Source organism: Bufo bufo, chromosome 6, assembly GCF_905171765.1.
Source record: "Bufo bufo chromosome 6, aBufBuf1.1, whole genome shotgun sequence".
Taxonomy (NCBI): domain Eukaryota; kingdom Metazoa; phylum Chordata; class Amphibia; order Anura; family Bufonidae; genus Bufo; species Bufo bufo.
The window spans coordinates 62,030,622-62,048,804 of NC_053394.1; the positions used below are offsets into that span (position 1 = coordinate 62,030,622).

The 18,183-nt window shown below is 42.4% G+C and overlaps 1 non-coding gene across 1 annotated transcript; it reads right to left on the reverse strand.

Annotated features, from left to right (window-relative positions):
• Window positions 1-3,108: 3,108 nt before the first annotated feature.
• Window positions 3,109-3,194, reverse strand: LOC121006172. Its single transcript, XR_005780039.1, has one exon. It is a non-coding gene; the product is annotated as a small nucleolar RNA SNORD71 (small nucleolar RNA).
• Between the last annotated feature and the right edge of the window lie 14,989 nt (window positions 3,195-18,183).

Consider the following 18,183-nt stretch of genomic DNA (forward strand, 5'->3'; position numbering starts at 1 on the left):
CCTATAATGTTTCTCACTCACAAACAACAAAAACATACCCACTATAGTCAAAAATATATCCACTTTATTGCCGGAAAACAAAATAAGAAAGAATAAACAAGCGGAAAATAGGGAAACAGAAAAAAGATAAAAGAAGAAAAAACAAGTAAAATGAAGAAAAGAACCACCCCCCCAAAAAAAACAAAAAAAAAAAAAAACTGCCTGGTCAGAAAAGCCAATACCAATGTGACAACAATGTGCCACAAACGGCCAAAATATTATATGCGATACATACCACAAGACATGATTGGGGGTATACAGAGCAGCGCAGGTCAACAAAAATACCTCAACGCGCGTTTCGCCTCTGCTTTGTCACCTTCTGACTAATGTTGATCACGAATATTCCAATTTCGAATTTCTATCGCGAATATCGTCACTTTGAGAATTCGCGAATATTTAGAATATTTAGTAATTTCGAATATTCGAGATTTTGTTTTAGTCAGTACACTCTCCCTGCTTCTAGCTTCTGGGCCAGTGAGAAGGCTGCAATGTCTTTGACTTTAGGAGAAGTGTTGATTGCGAATTTTCGTAATGCGAATTTTCGTAATGAGAAACAATGAGCTTGTGAAAACTCAGATCTGATGGTATATTCTAACCCCCAGGCATTCCCATGGTGATGGGGACTTTTGTCGGGGAGGAGTATGCCAAAGTGGAACAACTAACTGTACAGATAAAAAAATTTATTTGTTTTTTAGAATATTCATAATATTCAAAAACAAGAATATATAGCAATATAACGAATAATCGAAAAAATGACCGAATATAGAGCAATTTAGTTAATATAGTGCTATAATCTTCTTTGTCTAATAGTTGTCATTTTTTTCTCATCTGAAGTTCAGATTGAAAAAAAATGACAACTATTAAAAAAAAAAAAATTTATAGCACTATATTAGCTAAATTGTTTTTTTTCCGAATATTCGCTATATTGCTATATATTCTTGTTTTAAAATATTATGAATATTCGAAAAAAATAATATATAGCACTATATCGAACATATTAGTTTTTTTGAATATTCGTCTTTTTTTTCCATCTGAAGTCATGATTCCTCCCTTCTTAACCCTTTCATGACCAAGGGTCATTGATGCCCCAGTGTCCATGTCAAAATTTACAAATCTGACATGCGTCACTTTATGTGGTAATTGCTTTGGAACACTTTTATTTATCCAAGCCATTCTGAGATTGTTTTCTCGTGACATATTGTACTTCATGATAGTCATAAATTTGAGTCAATATATTTCACCTTTATTTATGAAAAAGTACCAAATTTATAAAAAAAAATGAAAAATTCACAATTTTCAAAATTTCAATTTCTTTGCTTCTAAAACAGAAAGTCATACCTAATAAAATATTTACTACTTAGCATTTCCCATATGTCTACTTTATGTTGGCATCATTTTGGAAATGTCATTTTATTTTTTTAGGACGTTAGAAGGCCTAGAAGTTTAGAAGCAATTCCTCAAATTTTTAAGAAAATTTCCAAAACCCACTTTTTAAGGACCAGGTTCAGGTCTGAAGTCACTTTGTGGGGCTTACAAAGTGGAAACCCCCCATAAATGAACCCATTGTAGAAACTACACCCCTCAAGTTACTCAAAACTGATTTTACAAACTTTGTTAACCCTTTAGGTGTTCCACAAGAATTCAAGGAAAATAGAGATAAAATTTCAAAATTTCACTTTTTTGGCAGATTTTCGATATTATTACATTTTTTTCTTTAACACATTGAGGGTTAACAGCCAAACAAAACTCAACATTTATTACCCTGATTCTGCGGTTTACAGAAACACCCCACATGTGATCGTAAACTGATGTAAGGGCGCACAGCAGGGCGCAGAAAGAAAGAAACGCCGTATGGTTTTTGGAAGGCAGATTTTGCTAAACTGGTTTTAGATGCCATGTCTCATTTAAAGCCCCCCTGATGCACCCATACAGTAGAAACTCCCAAAAAGTGACCCTATTTTGGAAATTAGGGGATAAGGTGCCAGTTTTATTGGTACTATTTGGGGGTACATATGATTTTTAATTGCTCTATATTAAGTTTTTTGTGAGGCAAGGTAACTGTTTTTGGCACAGTTTTTTTTTTTTTTACAAGATTCATCTGACAGGGTAGATCATGTGCTATTTTTATAGAGCAGGTTGTTACGAACGCAATGATATCAAATATGTCTACTTTCTTTGTTTGTTTGTTTCAGTTTTACATAATAAAGCAATTTTGAAAAAGAAATTATGTTTTTGTGTCTCCATTTTCTGAACGCCATATGTTTTTTTATTTTTCTGCCGATCGTCTTGTGCAGGGGCTCGTTTTTTGCAGAAAGAGTTGAGGTTTTTATTGGTACCATTTTTGGGTACATAGGATTTTTTGATCATTCATTATTACACTTTATGGGGCAAGGTGACCAAAAAATTGGCTGTTTTGGTTCAGTTTTTATTTATTTATTTTTACAGCGTTTATCTGAGGGGTTAGGTCATGTGACAGTTTTATAGAGCAGATCGTTACGGACGTGGCGATACCTAATATGTATACTTTTTCTTATTTATTTAAGTTTTACACAATAATAGCATTTCTGAATCCCAAAAAAATATGTTTTAGTGTCTCCATAGTCTGAGAGCCATAGATTTTTTATTTTTTGGGCGATTGTCTTAAATAGGGTATCATTTTTTGCGGGATGGGGTAACGGTTTGATTGGTACTATTTTGCCTTTTTTTACACAGTTTTTTTTTTTATGGTGTTTATCGGACGGGGTCTATTATGTGATATATTTATAGAGACGGTCGTTACTGACGCGGTGATACCTAATATGTGTATTTTTTATTTATTTTTTTCATTTTTTATAGGAAAAAGCAATTTCTTTTTTTAATTTTACATTTTTATTTATTTATTTATTTTTACTTTTATTATTTTCACATTTTTGTTTTATCAAGTCCCGCTTGGATCTTGAAGATCCAGTGGGGCTGATGGCTGTACTATACTTTGCAATGCTCTGTAGGTGGCAACAGCGGACACAGCAGCCCCGATGGTGGAGAGAGGGAGCCCCCTCCCTCTATTAACCCCATGGATGCCGCGGCATCTATGGGGTTACAGCAGAGTGTCAGCATAGAGCTGACACTCTCTGCTGATGGCGGCGGCTCAAGAATGGAGCCGCCGCCATCACACACAGCAGGGGGACCGCAAGGCATGGGGGAGCGCTGGAAAGGGGGGGGTGTCACGGCCAGCATTGAGGGGGCAGGAGGAATGTATGGGGCGGGGAGGGGGCGGACCGCAGGAGGCAGGAGATAAGCAGCCGATAGATTCAGCGGCAGGCGGACACAAGGGGGGGCTTGAAGGGGCACACATGGGGGGCACAGATCGGGGAGGGGGGGCACGAGGACACATTACATGATTTCAGGCTCTGATCTGCAGAGCGCAGATCAGAGCCTGAAACCGGCATTTTTTCACTGCCGCGATACGATTGGTTAGTCTGCACAGACTAATCAATCGGATCGATTGTCAGCAAGGGGCCACTCTGATTGGTCCCTTGCCAGCATTACTGAACTGTATGCTGTCCGTGACAGCAGCAGTGCAGGGGCAGAAGCTTTAATCCAAGCGCTTTGCAGCGCTTGGATTAAAGAGCTGGCTTGACGTCTATACACGTGGTAGCTGCACGGGGTATGTGCAGCTATCACGTATATATACAGATTGCGGTCGGGAAGGGGTTAAGTAACTTAAACAGGGAGGAATCATGACTTCAGATGGAGAAAAAAAAAGACGAATATTCTAAAAAACTAATATATTCGATATAGTGCTATATATGCATGCTCCTCCCCGACAAGTGTCCCCGTCACCATGGGAACGCCTTGGGGTTAGAATATACCTTCGGATCTGAGTTTTCACAATCTCATTGATTCTCATTACGAAAATTCTTATTACGAAAATTCGCAATCAACATTACTCCTAACGAATATTTGAATTCGTGAATATTCTACGAATATTCTACTAAATATTCGACGAATATTCTACTAAATATGACCCTGAATATGACCCCTGCCGCTCATCACTACTCTTGATGCATCCATATCGAGCTGGACCCGGTGTACCGGTCATATCAGTGACCCATCTACTATATACCTGAGAGGTCCTTGTGACCACTTTCTGTTTCTAGTGTCTATTGATGAATATCTATTCAATTGATTATGTACTGTGAGACCCTATATAGTTAAAATCATCAGGTTGAAGGATTGATTGACATACACATATATATCTCTTTTGCCCCCTTTTGAGAATTGATCATGTTGGTTGAGTGGGAAGATTTATGTTTAATCATGTGGGCATTATAATGATGATTAACAACTTGTTGGTATCCCTGTTATAATCATGTTTGTCTGAGAGTCAGTTCCCTTTTTGAGATCATCGGAGATCTATGCGCTAACAATCATGTGTTTTTTCCTTTTATATTGGTGTTGATTGACTACCATTGAATAATTACGTGGATCACATTCTGACCATAACCTGCTCCTGGTTTGATGAATTATTACCCCTTATTATTCCCCTAATGCAGTGTTTCCCAACCAGTGTGCCTCCAGCTGTTGCAAAGATACAACTCCCAGCATGCCCGGACAGCCTTTGGCTGTGCGGGCATGCTGGGAGTTGTAGTTTTACAACAGCTGGAGGCACACTGGTTGGGAAACACTGCCCTAATGAACCAGTAATTGGGGAAACAAGTTGGGATTGTTTAGGGTAATGAGAGGGTGAGACAGGGCAGGCAGGGGACCACAGGTCACTCACCATTAGGGTGCTCCTGTGGGTTGAGGTGTTAGCCAGGGATCTGGCAGGGACATCTCTCCCTAGCGTACCCATTACTCTGGTCTCCCCTTGTCGTTTTGGTTTTGTGTTTATGGTCCATAATATAAAATAGTAGATGTGGATTGTCGGTTATGTATATTTTAGAGTAATATGAAGTGACTGAATATGAATTGGTTATTGAAGGTTAAGTTTTAAAGTTTATGATCTACTGAAAAGTGGACATGTACAAGTTTTGTATGGCTGGAGTGTGGGTACTCAAGATCATACCATATTAGGCCCCAAAAGAAACTGTCAAACATTAAGTTTCTGGCTATTGCTGCAAAGAGAGGGTCCAATAATGAACAGAAATCTCACCAACCATAGCATACTACATGGTGAGGAGGTTGTTCATACTTATTTAGAATATTACTATTTCTTGTACAGGTAGTAAACAGTGGTGAACATAGAAGGTCAAAATGCCACCTCAAAGACAAGATCAGAATTGGAGTTCCATTTTGGTGCCAGGTTTCTCTTCCCAGGAAAGGGTTTGTTTTCCACTCTAGGCACTTTCCATGATCATTGGGCCATGGTCTTGCTTCTGTAGATGGGAGTCCTTCACAGGTTCTCGCCACACAGTAACAAATGCTAGAACATCCAAGGCTGGGCCCGCTTTCTTCAAGAGCTCCATAGCAGCAGCATGGCTGCCATCCATGGTATGAGTAATTTTGGTAGTAAATAATGAAACTTACTCATAATTGACTGCTGATTCCATTGCCCAATGGATAATGGTCATGCTTAGCAGTATAACATTAATTCCATTATTTAGGCTCATGATATAAAGTCTTTCTGAAAAAGGTTAACAGTTTCCCCTTTCGTTTCGCAACCAGTAAAGCACCGGACACACAATGTTAATTCCTGATACTGCGCTGAAGACAACTGAAAGATTAACACATTTTAAAAGGCATGAAAAACTAGGTCAGCAAAACCTTGTTCCCTTTTCTTTTTGAACTGGCATAGTTTTAGACTGTAACGATCAACATATTTTTGTCTTAAAATGAATCCTATGAGGAAGGAAATTTTTGTGATAAGGCACTTTTCAACTTTAAGTTACTTACTAAATCAAAGAGTTATTTGAATAGCCATTGGAAGGGTATTTCAGGACTGTATGATCGGCAGAGGGTACTACCACTGGGATACCTACCGATACTGAGAATGAAGGCCCAATGGCCTGTTTACATTCCCTGTGTCTGGTATTACCATATGGCCCCATATAACAGAAAAGCACTTGATTGAAGTTCATACACAGCACTGTTTCCAGAGTTCTACGGTACAGAAGACAGGTTGGACCACCATTGTTCTTTACCTGGGGTCCCCGCTCGTTTGTTTTAAGGATCAGTTGGTGTCATAGCACTTGGGCCCTCTGATCAGGCATTCCTAAGATATGGTTTCATGGTGCCCATTGGCCAGTATCTAATCCAGGAGCCATAGACATAAGATTCATATCAGTGGATCTTGACAACAATCTTATGTCCACGAGGAAAGTTTAATTATCGATTGATGTCTCCCATCACAGTTGATGTTAGATTCTGACCCATCAGATACTATTGTTTTAGCAGTGATTAGTGGCACTTGAAGTTTCTAGCAACATCGTAGCCCCTCCCCCCCTCAACAGAAAGGTACCCATTGGTTAAACCACCTTGGTCTACTAGAGGAGATGGGCAGCTCATTTGGTTGAAAGTTGTCTTTAGTCTATGCAAGATGCACAAAGCATAGAGATAGTCTTTGTGCTTTCTATGGGGTCATGGATAGAGGACACCCAGCCCTGGTTGTAAGAAGCTGGGCAGGACTTGCCAATTCAGAAAATAGTTATCAAAATGGTGGTGGAGAATTGGTCCAAGGGTCATGGAAAGGTGGTTAAGGAGGAAACAAACTCTGGACCTTCTATCTTAGGTGGCAAAATTGTAATGGAGGTCTAATTTTAATATTTTTTTAAACTCGCTTTATTGAAGAATAACAAGCAAGGTACATTATAGAGCATTCAGAAAAGTATTTGGTGAGTTACACATCTCATAATACAGATCAGAATTCTACAACATCGTGACAAGTAAGAGCAAAGATACATCGATAATACAGTACGTTAATAAAACATCCTTGCTAACAGTCCCAAATTGTGTTGTGATTCCTTTAAATGAGTGCCTTCCTAAATTTCGGAATACTGAGTGGGAAGATATACAAGGTTACTGCACCATAGAGTGTAAGTGGGCCGTCGTGACAGTCAACGGAGAGGCACACCACGGTCCCCATATCTTTTGGAATTTTTGAGGACATCCCCTGCGGGAATAGATAATCCTCTCAAAGGGAATTATGTTATTGACTAGGGCTTTCCATTGGCCAACCGTGGGGGGCCTGTCCGCCATCCATCTGAGAGCAATAGCCTTTCTGGCGAGGAAGAGAGCCTCCCTAATGAAAGTGAGTGTATAGCGTGATCGCAAATCATCTTCAAGAATTCCTAGGAGACAGACTTTGGGGCATACCTCTAGAGTATCTGGGATCAAGGTGGATATGACATCAATTACAGCCCTCCAGTATGGGCAAATGTGTCTACAGTCCCACATGAGGTGCCAGAAATCCGCATTTAACTGTGCACACCTGTGGCATCCCATATGGGGCCTCCTACCCATTTCAAAAAGTCTAGTCGGGGTAAGGTAACATCTATGTAGTATAAAAAGTTGTGTCAGTCTATTAGTGAGGGACGGTGATACAACTACTGGAGCCTCTAAGGCCTCGCTCCATTCTTTAGCTGACAAAGTAGGTATGTTGCCCCTCCATTTGCACTCCGCACCCAAGGGAGAAGCAGAGAATTTGAGATTGAGCAGGTGTGTATAAAGGGCAGATATCAATCCCCTTGGCCCCTGAGTTCTAAAAACCCCAATGAGTGGCTATGCCGAGACCGGCCCCTTGAGAGCTCGTAATTGGGCCTGGAGGGCATGTCTCAACTGCAAATATCTAAAGAAATGTGGTCTCAAAATTCCAACTTTGGTCTGTAACTGAGAGAAGGAGAATAGAATGCCATTTTCATATAGATCTTTCAGATATTCCTCCCCATATCCTTTCCATACAATTTCCCCTTCACAATGTAACAGATGAGGAAGTAGTGGGTTATTCCACAGTGGAATATCATCCGGTAGGTCATTGTATTGCTGCATCTTTGCAGCTCTCCACACCTGGTGCGCAAGTCTATGGATCTGTAAAAGCGAACCTGATACAGATGCAAGGCCTTCAAGAACGGGCCATAGAGTGGAGAGCCGCAAGTACTCCTGCAAAAAATATTCAGAATTGGGAAGCACATCCTGGGTCACCCATGGCACCAAATATCGCAGTTGACCAGCGAGGAAATACAAAAATAAGTCTGGCAAGGCCGTCCCCCCTTTATCCCTGCTCCTCTGTAGGGATTTAACGGCTAGTTTCCGCCTGTTCCTGCCCCATATGAAGGTCGCCATGATCGAGTGTAATCTATCAAAAAATGTACGTGGGATTGGTACACAGGCATGTTCCAGCAGATACAGAGCTTTAGGTTGGAGAATAATTTTGATTAGGTTTATCCGACCCATGGTGGACAGCAGTAAGGTGTTCCAAGATTTAAATCTATCCACGAAATATGACACCAAGGGGATCGTGTTTAGTTCATGTGAGATAGCTGGGTCTTTCGTAATAATAACACCTAAATACTTAAATCTATCTACTACCATCAAATTATAATATACGGACGGCCAGTCCGAGGCCCATAAAGGCATGATGGCAGATTTTGCCCAATTTATACATAGTCCAGAGAAGGAGCTAAACTGCTCAATAAGGGTTATTGCTCTGGGCAATGTAGATTCCACTGAATCCATGTATAAAATGAGGTCATCAGCATATAAGCCTAACCGATCCTCCATATTTCCCAGAGCTATACCTTTGAAAGTAACATCCTGACGGATTCTCAGTGCCAGATGCTCAATAGATACCGCGAATAAAAGGGGAGACAGAGGGCAACCCTGCCTGGTTCCTCTATATAGTAAATGTTGATGACAGGGATCCATTAATCATAATATTCGCGGATGGGGAACTGTAAAGGATATTAACCCAGCTGATGAACGTGGGACCGAAGCCAAAGTGCCTGAGGACCTGTATCAAGTAAGGCCATTCAACTGAGTCAAACGCCTTGGCAGTGTCTAGCGCCGCCAAAGCCCGTAATTTCCGGTCCGCACATCCAAGCTGAGCAATAACCTGTGACCTTCTTATGTTACTAGAAGTGGAGCGTCCAGGGATAAAGCCGGACTGGTTTTCGTGTATGATAGATGATATTACTCTATTCAATCTGTTCGCTAATAATGTGGTGAGAATTTAGTAGTCTAAGTTTAACAGTGATATAGGCGATATGACCCGCACTCCAAGGGGTCCTTATCGGGCTTTAGCAGAACTACAATGGAAGCCTCATACAATGATTCCGGGAGAGCACCACCAGCTAAGGACGCCTTATACATGCGCAGGAGCTGCGGTCCCAGAATGTCCACATATCTGGAATACACCTCCAATGGGATCCCATCCGGTCCCGGGGCCTTTCCCAAATTTAATCCCGTGATCGCCTCATTTACCTCCTCCAATGTAATCTCTCCATCCAAAAGCTCTATCTGGTGCGGATAATTGTGGATAGGAGACCTCCTGGAGGTACTCCTCCAATGTATGAGTAGTGTACTGAACCCGAGAACTATATAAATCCTGATAAAATTCCCCAAAACGGTCTAATATACCTTCAGGTTCAGATATCACTACCCCACTATTGTCCGGAATACGTAATATCGGTGGAGCCATATTGTTCCTACGTACTACCTGCGCCAATACTCTTCCCACTCTACTACCCTGCTCAAAGGTCTGCTGCTGCAAGAATAGCATCTTGCGATCACTTTTTTACCGTAAGTGGTTCATGTAATGTCTGCCCTTCAGCATCCAGTCTAACCTGTTCTCCTCTGTAGGATTAGTGACGTACGCAAGTTCTGCATTCCTGCACTGTGTGCCCAAATCCTCCTCCCTACGACGGGAGAATTTCTTGATATAAGAAATGGAAGATTTAAGGCACCCTCGCAGGAAGGCCTTCAGTGTCTCCCACAGTAAGGCCGGGTCAGTGTCAGCTAAGTTAATTGCAAGAAAGGTATGAAGCTGGTCAGGTACCCGATCATTTAGAGACATTAAAGATAGCCAGAATGGGTGTATGCGTTGCTTGGGAATGCGAGCAGCAGTGTAAGGATTAGTGATCAAGGCCATAATAGGTGCATGGTCAGACGGACCCTGGGGCCCATAATGTATGTCCCGCATTGCCATAAAGGTGCCAGGGGTGCCCAGGAGGTAATCAATATTAGAGGGATTGAAACAAGAAAATTTGATTCGTTCCCGATACCTCTCCCTCCATATGTCAATCCATCCCAGCTCAGACAGCAGGCGCGCCAGAGCCGTATTAGATGACCGGCGGATAGAATTGTTGGACGGGTTGCGGAACCTGTCCTTTGATTCGTCCAGGGGCAGATTAAGATCTCCCATGCCGAGAATCCCGGCTGATGGGAATTGTGCCGCAAACCCCGCCGCTGTCTGGAGCAGCGGGAGACTAGCTGGAGGAGGGTTATACATATTTTGTATCACATACGGCATTCCATTAATATGAGCATACACAAAAACATATTTTCCCTCAGGGTCAATACTCGTGTGATGTGGTTCCCACCGAACTGCCCGGTGTATCAATAGGGACACCCCTTTAGAGTATGAATTGCCATAGGCACTCTCCACCCACTGAGCCCAAGGTTCCTTGACTCTCCCTCCCGTTTCCGTGGTAAGGTGTGTTTCCTGCAGCCCTAGAATATGTGGAGCATAACTACGGACATGTGTAAACACAGCAATTCGCTTCCTGGGCCCTTCCAAACCCCTCACATTCCAGGACATCACTCTAAGATCCGCCATAGTGGAGTCCAGGCAAAGTAATAAGGATAGGCACACAGCCACTGGGGTTCACCATGGCGAGGAAGGTACATGTTATCTTGAACACTCATTACTTGATTACAAGACATTTCAATAATAGCGTGTAACATAAGATATACTCTCAACCACCGAAACATTGGGGTAACTGTTAGAACATCAACACTGCTAAAATAGCAAATGGCCATGTGCATGGGGGACCTGCACGGTGTAGAAAGGTGGAATTCCAGTGCAGGTGGAGAAGCTGGCTCCCCCCATTAACAGTGATACTTGCCATTTTCATAGGTACATTCAAAATTGAACGGCAAATAAGTAAAGCTCAGTGTCCCTAAGTCCACACAGAGATGTAGTGCAATACGTTACCGAACCACGAACCAAGGTAACCGTAAATCAATGGTTATAGTGCAGTCCTTGCAGGAACCTTTTCATCTCCCTTATGCAAGCCAATGGAGGCCTCATCTTCAAGCTCGATCACTTGGGAGGGGAACGGAGGGGTCTCCCAGATAGCCAGTCCTCCGCCCTCAGCAGGGTTGGAGAAGAAGAGTGACTTGTCGCCGTCCATGACACGTAAACGTGCCGGATACGCCATTGAATACCTGAAATTCAGCTCCCTGAGGCGTCGTTTAATGGAGACGAATGTGGCTTGTTCCTTCTGCAGGTCAGCTGAAAAATCTGGATATAAAGATATGTTTCGCCGATCCCAGCGAGATGGTTTGTGTGACCCTAGCTTGCGCCAAAATAAGATCTCTGTCGCGCCAGTTTAGCATGCGGGCCAGAAGGGGCCTTGGAGGGGCGCCAGGAGGAAGTGGTGCGCTCTTTCAACTGTATATGCGGATGAAAAAGCAGCATTAGGGAACACCGATTTAAACCATCCTCCCAGGAAAGCTGCTGGATCTGGGCCCTCCGCCCGCTCGGGCATGCCGATGATGATCACATTGTTGCGCCGTGCGAGATTTTCAAGATCATCGCATTTCTGGCGGTACATTTCCACAGACGCCTCCACGGCGGCAAGCCTTGCCGGTAAGGGGCTAGTCAAGTCCTCCAGGTCTGATACTCGCGTCTTGGTAAGCTTAACTCTCTCGCGCAGTTGTTGCACATCCTGGCGCAAGAGACCCAAGTCCACCCTAACCTCTTCTATCTTCCCTGTCAGGGAGACCTGGCACCCTGTTATGGCCGCCATTAGTTGTTGGTGTGAGGTTTGCAAGGTAAACTCCGGCTCAGGCTCTGCATCGGAGTGTGACTGCTGTGCCGCCTGGCTCCTGGTGCTGTTCGCACGTGTTGGTGAGGGAGCTGCAGCGCCATGTTGGGCGTCTTGTCTGGCGAATTCTTTAAGGCGTTCTGCCGCCATCTGAGCTTTGCTGGGGCTCATGATTCTGATCTGGCACTTTTGTAGACTCAGGGACACCTTTCAGGTCGGAATTCGGCAAGTGTAAAGGTCAGGATGGCTCAGAGTCAGGATTGATGATGGGAGCCGGAGCTGCTCTTAGATGTGCCCAGCCATAACGGCAGTTGGCCACGCCCCCCTAATTTTAATATTTGCTAGGGACTGTACGCCTTTGTATTTATGACTAGTATAGGACCATTCTCATGCTGCATTCTATGAAATGTTAGGAAACATGAGTCATTGTGGTTGGTTATTTTATAATAATTAACAGAGATGATTATGGTACAATTTATTTCAAATGCTGATAACTCCAGCTTTAAAGCATTAATATAAAATAAGGCGTTTAGAGAAAGTGCTTAGTGGTTTACATCTGAGGCTGGAACTGACTGTGCTTCTAAATATTACATGAAATATTTCAGGAAGTTATTCTTTTAGTATATTTCCACACACAAGCTATCAGAAGAAAAGGGCATTACAAATACAGCTATTCTGTTCTGTTTCCTTTCTACCAGTGCCCACGACTGAAATAACAAAGATGAAAAAGGAGGCTGACGCCCTTAATTGCTACCTGAATGGCTTGATGCACAAAGTCAAAAGGAAACTCTCTATAAAGAAATATCTACAGGAAATAACACAGCTATAAATTATAATGATATGTAAAAAAAAAAACACTATTATTTTGGGAAAACTCTGGAGACAGTCAGGACTGGTGGGGAATGGTCTTTATCTTTATCTTTTATGTACCCTATATTTTCAGACCGTACATGGAATATCATGTAATGGTTTGGGCACCAGTGGACAAGTAGGACATAGTAGAGCAGGCAACCAAAGTAATAAATGGATTCGGTGGACTACAGTATGACTACAAATGACTGAGAGGTGACTTATAGGGAACCTGTCATAACCTTTATGCTGACCATACTCAGGGCAGTATAAAGTAGAGACAGGTGAGTTGATTTCAGCGGTCTGTCATTTAAAAGTTAAAAGTGGTTGCCGAGAACCAACATCACAATCCTTTCAGACTGGGCCTTGAAAAGAGTCACGGCCACCTGAGAAGAGTCCTGGTTATTCATGAATTCCTGCTCTCCTGCCCACCTGCTGATGACTGACAGTCTAATACTGAGTTTTCTCCCTTTCTCTCTAGGAGAGAACTGCCAATCATCAGCAGATGGTCGGAGAGAGCAGGAGATTAGGAATAACCAGGACTCTTCTCAGGCAGATTTGACTCTTTTCTAGGCCTGGGCTGCAATGGTTATGATCCTGGTTCTCAGCAACCACTTACTTTTAGCTGATGAGTAGCACACCGCTGAGATCAGCATTTCTGTCACTATTTTATGCTGCCCTCAGTGAGATCAGCATAAAGTTGATGACAGGTTACCTTTAAAGGGGTTGTCCGGGCTTTTAATATTGATGGCCTATCCTCAGGTCCGACACCTGGCACCCCCGCCGATCAGCTGTATGAGGAGACGGCACGCGCAGTGGGCACATGCCGTCTCCCGTCTCTTTTCCTGCTCTGGTGCTGCTTTGCCATAGACAGCAGCAGTGAGCAGGAAGAGAGAAGGTAGACCGCACATGTAGACTGCTCGCGCTGTCTCACCAAACAGCTGATCGATGGGGGTGCCGGGTGTCGGACCCCCGCCGATCTAATATTGATGACCTAATTTGAGGATAGGCCATCAATATTAAAAGCCCGGACAACCCTTTTAATAACTATGTATAAACATACCAAAGGAGAGTACAGAGATTTCTACCATTATCTATTTATACTCAGGACCAGGGGCGTAACTACTATAGCGACAGTGACCGCTATGGGGTCCAGGGCAAGAGGGGGCCCAGTCTTAGTTAGGATGATCTCCTCTTTTACTGTAGGTGAAAACTTGGTCAAGACTCTACCCTTTTAGCAAATAAAGAAAAATGGCCCAAGGGTCATTGAAAAGGGTTTAGGCAAACACCCTTCTGTCCTGTGTGGGGGGCCTGGTTTGATCCTTGCTATGGGGCCCTTACTTCTCTAAGTATGCAACTGCCCAGGACTGTATAAGAAAGGAGTATGTGCTACATCTAGAAGAAAGAAGGTAAGGTAGAAAGGGATTCTCTACTGTGAGAGCAATAGAGAATATGGAACTCTCTGCCTGAGGAGGTGGAATGGTGATCTCACTAAATAAGTTCAAGAGGGGCCTGAATGTATTTCTGGAGAGTAATTATATTACAGGTAATGGTTACAAAATGTTTGGATAAAGGTTGAAGATCCAGGGAGTTACTGTGATTACCAGATTTGGAGTTGGGAAGATTTTTTGATAAGAAATAATTGCTTCTACCCAGTGGGTTTTTATTTGCCTTCCTTTAGGTTCACATTACATGATAATCCACGGTTAAACTAGACACAATAGGAGTCATTTTGGACGTCGGTCTTAATACCACTTCTGCTACCGCATGATCCGCCTAAGTTATGTAGAGGAGGTTTGGTGAACAATGTGAAAAATTTTTTTTTTTGCTATATGTTATTTGTACAGTAATACAAAACGATGCAATAAAAAAGCTAAAAATGCATTAAAAAAACCACACTGTGATGTCAACACAAAAATAAAAAAAGACTCAAATTTAGTGAGGCAAAAATTTACATGCCAAAATATCTACCTTTTTAGCTTAGGTAATAAATATATCAAGGGCTATATTAATGTATAACTATGATTAACAAGTCCCTAATTTGTTTTCATTCTCAGAATTACTCATTTCAGCCACAGAAGTGTCCCAATAAATATCTGGGGAACTTAATATCATCTACAATTGCCCTGTCGCTGTCAGTAGTGGTGTTACTGACAGTTCTAGTGTGGCCTGTATTCAGCTGTAGGGTATATTTCTAGGTGGAAATTGGTTTGAAATCCACAAATACCACGTCAGACCATTAGAGGAGCTAAAACAGCATAACATTAGGGGATGGTAACACACATTTCACTCAAAATACAGTTTCTCTTCAAGATGAGCATATGGCCATCCACATTTTTCTAATTTACAACCCAAGGTCCAATTTTTTGTTCACTTTCCGAATACCATGGTATAGGTATGTATGTAATGGAGAGGTGACCTAAGGTAAATATCAGTTCTCTCCACCAAGGAACTTGTGCTTTTTTGCCCCATACACCCAACTTTATTTTGTAATCTTGCAGTTCCTATAAAGAAGGGATGTCTACTAGGCCAACATGGTGGAGCCAGTCTGACTTGGGCCCCTGTCTCCAGATGCTCCATAATAACTGTCTCTATGATATATTCATCCATGAACATCAGGGGCCAACTGGCTATAGACCCTACAGGGAAATTTGCCCGAGCCCTCCTCATGGCCGCCAGCCAGGTACATAACGATCAGATGCTCTCAGTAGTAATTAATGCTAGGAGCATCATGTACTTATACACCTGGCCAGTGATCACAGGTGCCCTCCTGATTTCAACTGCATCATTATCCTCAGGACTGTGATACAGTTGAATACTGGGGACAGCAGTAATTTGTGCTACAATGTAACACTTGGTTCTGCTGGGGCGGTATTTTGTGCTGCACTACGGTATTGCTGGCCCCACCTATTTCTGTTGTCTCTGCATACATGTGTTGCCCTGTCTTTTGTCAATTTCGACCCACCTACAACATGGGGCGTATTTTAGTTTTTTTCCAAGCCCACTTTAAGTTCCCAGCTCGCCCCTGAAGAACATCAACAGTAATCATAACTATGCCATTGGAAGGAAGTACAGACGTAAAAAGGAACACCAGACATTTTATATATATATATATATATATATATATAAAAATGAAAAAAGGGCAGCACTCCACTGGATTAAAATAAAATAAACTTTATTTACCCAAAGGCTGTAGCGACGTTTCGGCTCTTACACAGGAGCCTTCCTCAAGGAAGGCTCCTGTGTAAGAGCCGAAACGTCGCTACAGCCTTTGGGTAAATAAAGTTTATTTTATTTTAATCCAGTGGAGTGCTGCCCTTTTTTTCATTTTTTGCATTTGTTGGATTGGCTTATATCCACATTTGGGCCTGTGCACCCTTCTCTTCCAAGTTTTTTTGTGACGGTGCTGCCATCCCTCTTTTTTCTTTTTATATATATATATATATATATATATATATACACACATACAAGAAATATCTTCCCAACACCCCCCAAAATGTGTTACATGTAAATAAAAGTAAAAAAAAAAGGACAAACAAAAAAAATATTCATTATCAGATGATTTCATATCTTTACAAACAATGGAACCTGACCAGTTAAGTGGATGGAATGAATTCCCCGTTCTTTATTTGATCTATTTCAGTCATGAATAGCCTTTTGATCTAATCCTGGTGCGCTGTGTTTGTCACTATTTCCCACAAGGCATTAGATTTTACTTTGTGCCTTCTGAAGGGGCGTCTATTTTTATATCTAACGTTTTATTATTAGTTTTATGATTCAGAAACGTATAGGAAGTAATAGAATTTATCATATTAATTTTTCCATATCCTGATCGTTAACATGAACCTGGTTCCCCCAATTGGTGAACAACAACAATATCTTTTATTTAAAAAAAATGCAAATTAGCTCTCCTCCGGAAGAAAGAAAATTGCCAATATCCAACCCTCTAAACTTCCTTGAATTATGACTAGGGATTTCAGCTAAACCAGAGACACCCATGTAGACAGCTGTTTCGGGGTTCTTACCCCTCGTCAGTATAGTAGAGTTTACTGGTTGGCTGTAAGATGCTTTAGACAGAGTCATGGCTTTCCTTGAGGAGAAGTCTTACAGGCAATGCTCTCTGGGAGCATATGCACTATGCAAATTAGCTCTCCTCCAGAAGATAGAAAACTGTTTCTCAAGTGCCACCTATAGATAGCTTCCCTGTACGTCACTGGCCCACATTTACTAATGAGAATGCACCTAGATTTTGGTGTGAATTCTGCCAAACTATGAAGTAATTTGGCACATTAAGGTTTAGAGAAATTACTGCGCCTAGTCCTTAAAGGGTGTGTAGCTTAACGGGAAAAGGGCATGGTTTTGTGAGTAAGGGCTGTGACCTTATATGTGGCATTTTGCACCAAAATTTCATTCTGCTAAAAAATTCCTTCTCAAAGTAAGCCACCAATTGGTTAAGTTGGGCATACTCATTCAACTTGACCAACAGCTTTCTCTCCCGACTTATTCCCGGACTCGCCGAACGCGCAAATGTATTCAGTGGAGATGCTGAAAGACACTTCTGGCGGTTGCTTATCTCCTGAAAGAACAAAAGGATAGGTGAAAATATCCATTTCGCCTGGTTCTTCTCTCCCTTGATATCATCTGACAGGGAGACTCAGGAACTCCCCACATGCATTGGATTGTTGGCCGAACCACCAATTATCATTCAGCCCGACTATGAAAAATCTGGGGCAGGTCTAGTAATGGGTGTATTAGACTGCCAGATTTTCTGGCAGATGATCGCTAACGAGAATGGCATGGCGATCGCTCTTCCCCATGCCATGGAGGACATTGCTGCATGTAACAGCAGCTGTGTCCTCCGCTAGCTGGGAGGTAACCTGACATTGGGGTGTCTAATACACCCTTAAAGGGGTTGTCTGGGTTCAGAGTTGAGCATTGAGAGTTCAGCCCCTGTGAGTTGAGCATCAGATCATTTCATGCTCCGATGCTCTCCCTTGGTCTGTGCTGTATAGCGCAGGGCAAGTTTTTTTTTTCTTAAGATCCGGTGACGTACCGGGCTGTGCTTGGCAGAGGCTTCCACGAGCAGTGAGCCCAGTATAAAACAGGCTAGGGCAGCGCTAAAGATCGCCCATCACTGACATCACTGGAAACACTGATAGGTGGAAGCCTCCAAATAGCAGTTATGTCTGGGTTCAGCTCTGAACCCGGACAACCCCGTTACGCTTACACCATCTGTAGGATTAGTAAATCTGATCCATGAAACAGCTCAATGCAGATAAGTTTTGCTTCATTACATACTGTTCACACCTTGTCCACCGGTGAATCTTCACAG